The sequence below is a fragment of the Solanum tuberosum genome, unplaced genomic scaffold (genome assembly GCF_000226075.1).
Source record: "Solanum tuberosum cultivar DM 1-3 516 R44 unplaced genomic scaffold, SolTub_3.0 scf00292, whole genome shotgun sequence".
NCBI classification, from domain to species: domain Eukaryota; kingdom Viridiplantae; phylum Streptophyta; class Magnoliopsida; order Solanales; family Solanaceae; genus Solanum; species Solanum tuberosum.
The window spans coordinates 261,594-265,301 of NW_006239216.1; positions in this window are offsets into that span (position 1 = coordinate 261,594).

Here is a 3,708-nt window from a genome sequence, read left to right on the forward strand (position 1 = left end):
TCCACTTCTTCGGGGTTGGAATTGGTATTTTCGGCCAAGGCATGATAATCCGTAAAAAGTTGAAGAAATTGAAAACAACAAGAGTATCGCAGCTCTCGGATCCAGAGATCCCTATTCTCGATTTTGTAACTTATTTTTGTTATTTTCTTGAGTTGAAATTCAAATGGTGATTATAAAAGCTAAATCTATGTTAAAAATATTGAGATTAAGTGGGTCAAATTGGGGGTCATGACCCAACCCAATTTTTAGCCCATTTGAGCTCAAAGTAAATTTGGGTGGGTCATGACCCAACCCGGCCTCTAATTCAATCCATTTTAATATCTCAAATGTTAACCCAACCCGCACATTTGACACCCCAAAGTAAAACAGATCTCAAAACATAATGAAGGGTAAAAATAAGTTCTCGTCAGATTAAGTATTAACCACTTAGACGAATTGAAAATGACTCGAAAGAATACGAGGGACTATCCGTATAAGTGGTTAATCTGATGGGAGCTCATAGTCTCTAAGAGGAAGAAAAACTTATTTCATCATTTTCAGGGTAAATCAGACACAAATGAAGTTAAGCAAAGTTTGCATTGCACCTTTGCTACCGAGCATTGTCCTTTTGCAAATATTCAAGCAATTCACCTTTTATTCTTACTGAGTTTTGTATATTAGATCTATCATAAAAAAACAGATTCTACTTCATTCTCGCCTCTTGGGGGCAGGAATTAGCATTTTCGGCCAAGGCAGGATAATCCGTAAAAAGTTGAAGAAATTGAGAATACCTAGAGTGTTGCAGCTCCCGAATTCGGAGACCCTTATTCTCGAATTTGTAACTTATTTTTGTTATTTTCTTGAGTTGAAATTCAAATTGTGGTCATTAAAGTTAAATAACAATATGTTAAAATTATTGAGATTAAGCGGGTCAAATTGGGCGGGTCATGACCCAAATTTTTAGACCATTTAAGCCTAACCCACATCTCTAATTTTAACCCAACACGCCTTTTTGACACCCATTAAAAAAATAGATCTCAAAACTTAACGAAGGATAAAAATGATTTATTTTTGACTTTTTTTGAATTTTAATTTTCTTTCCAGTCATTTTCGATCCAACCCAACTCCGTTTAATTTGTCATATTCGATAGACATTTTAAAATATTGCATTATGTGGGGCCTGTATAGGCTGTTTTTATTGAAAAACTTTTCGTCTAGGCACAAATGAGAATTGACACCAAATCTTTCCTATGATTTATTCCTCTGATTATAATGAGAAAATGACCTAGTCTTTAACCTTCTCTATACTCATCGGTCGATCGAATTCATCTCAATTCAATATTTTGAATATATAATAACAAAACAAAAGTTAAATGCAGATAAAAATTTCAAAGATAAAAATTAAATAATCAAATTACCATTTTGAATTCACGTCTATTATCTTTTGAAACATGCCTTATTTTCCTGCCATCGTCTTTGGTTTCTTTTTTTAAAACTAAAACTACTTCTTATATTATTGATCTTTGATCAAAACTCGATATAGATATCAAATACTAATAGATATCTTTAGCATTGATTATCCAAGAAATGTACACAAGTTTTATCAAGTTTATATATTTTCCTGATTATTCGATAATAATATTTTATAATTATTATAATTGTAAGTTTGTTTGTTAATTTAATCGAATATTTATATATATATTTATATATATATGATTAGCCTTCGATCGGGATGGTCCTGTCGAAGAACTTGATTCATGCAGAGAAACAAATTTAGGATAGGAGACAGATGAAAGCAACACGAACTGTAAGATTGAATAAATTGAAATTGAATTCATGATACTGAAAAATAAAATAAAAAATCGTAAAGTTTCCCTTTCTTCCCACCTAGCTACACCTCATATATGGAGTATATGGACCAGAAAAAAGAAAAAAAGAAAAAAACATTGAAACTTGCGAAACTAACAAAATTGAAAGTTAGTATGATTATATTATCTCCGTTGGAAAACAATTTTCTAGTAGTAAACATATTTTTACTTAATTAATTTGACTTATATTAGTTTTCGAGCTGAGGATCTATAGAAAATAATTTTTTTAATGTCTCATTAAAATAAGGATAAAATTTTCATATTTTTTATCCTTATTAAATTATACACCGAATATATTATTGTTGTTGATTTGTTGTTTGTAACTTTTATTAACGTTGCATTATATTTCGCAAGAAAAGATCGACCAGAAGAAAAAATATTTGTCTGTATTAGGGTATTGCATTGATGCTATCCTTTTCTTATCTCTGTCATGCCACATGAACAGCTAAGAATTATTTTTTCTTATTTAAAAAAAATAAAATTGACCATAATTGAATTAATTTGTGTGATCTTAAATATAATTCATCCACAACCTTTATTTTTCACTAGTACATTTTTGATGTAGACATCGAATACAAGTAAGTATTTATTGAAAAATAGAAAGGATATGTTTATTCTTCTTTTAACAGCTAAGAAATTAGAAAAAAGATGGCTATACATAATTAAACGACTAAAATGGCCTCAAAATTTTGCCATTAATATTTCATAGTCCCACATAATTCAGCTATTCTACCTTCTTCTTAATTGATCTTCTAGAAAGTTCTGAGATGTCAAAATGACAACTATCAGACACAGACCACTTTGCTATGGCACTTGGCACTTCACATTTTGAAAAGTAGTATAATCGTACTGAAGTAAGAAGTTTTACTGAGGGCCTGTTTGAAAAGTAATCTGGTAATTAGAATTGGTGTAATTAGGTGTAATTATAGTGTCTGTTCTGTTTGGTTGGACAAATAATTACTTGGTTAGCAGGTAATTGGTGTAATTGGCAGGGCTAATTACATTCTCCAATTCACAGGGAGAGAATGTGAATTGCTCGTAATTACATAGTGTAATTACTAGTCAATTACTTTTTAATTTTTATTATTTTTTTGTTTTAAGTTTTTTTTCTATTATTTTAAGTTCTTTTTTTATTTCTAATATTCTAAAAATTTCTAAAAGTTTATTTTTTATTTTATATCATTGTATCTCATTTTCAACCTTACTTCACGTGATTCTATGCATGTTTTTCGTATTATCTATTTCTTTATGCCATGCTTATTTTCTCATTAGCATAATTATATTAGTATTCTAATTTTTAAATTAAAATAGAATTATTGTTAAGTAAGGTTATAGACTTATGATTTCTTTTTTTAAAAAATAAAAATAAATTATATTTATGTATGCTATGTTGAAATTTGCGATAAGAGTATAATGTTAATTTTTTTGTTTTGAAGTTATAACTTATGTTATATTTTCAGTTTCATTTGTTTTAGTAATATTGAATTTACATTGCACGTCATTTTTTAATTAGACTTGATAGATTATCTTTTTGTCAAACATTTTAATAATTTATGATATTTTGTTTATATATTAATATTTTTATCAAACATGCATTTCACGATGTTCGTAGAATTAAAATTCATACTTTTAGTTTTTATGATCAATTCAATTGAAATATATTGATTTGATAATATTAGTTAAGTACATATGTTTATTAATTAATATATTTTAAAATTTCATAATATTATTTAAGAACATATGTTTATTAATTAATATATTTTAAAAAAATAATATATATCTTAAATATTTAATTTAATATTATTTATAAAGTTTCTTATTTGTCTAGTATAAATTTTAAATAATTAATTTTTATTTTTAA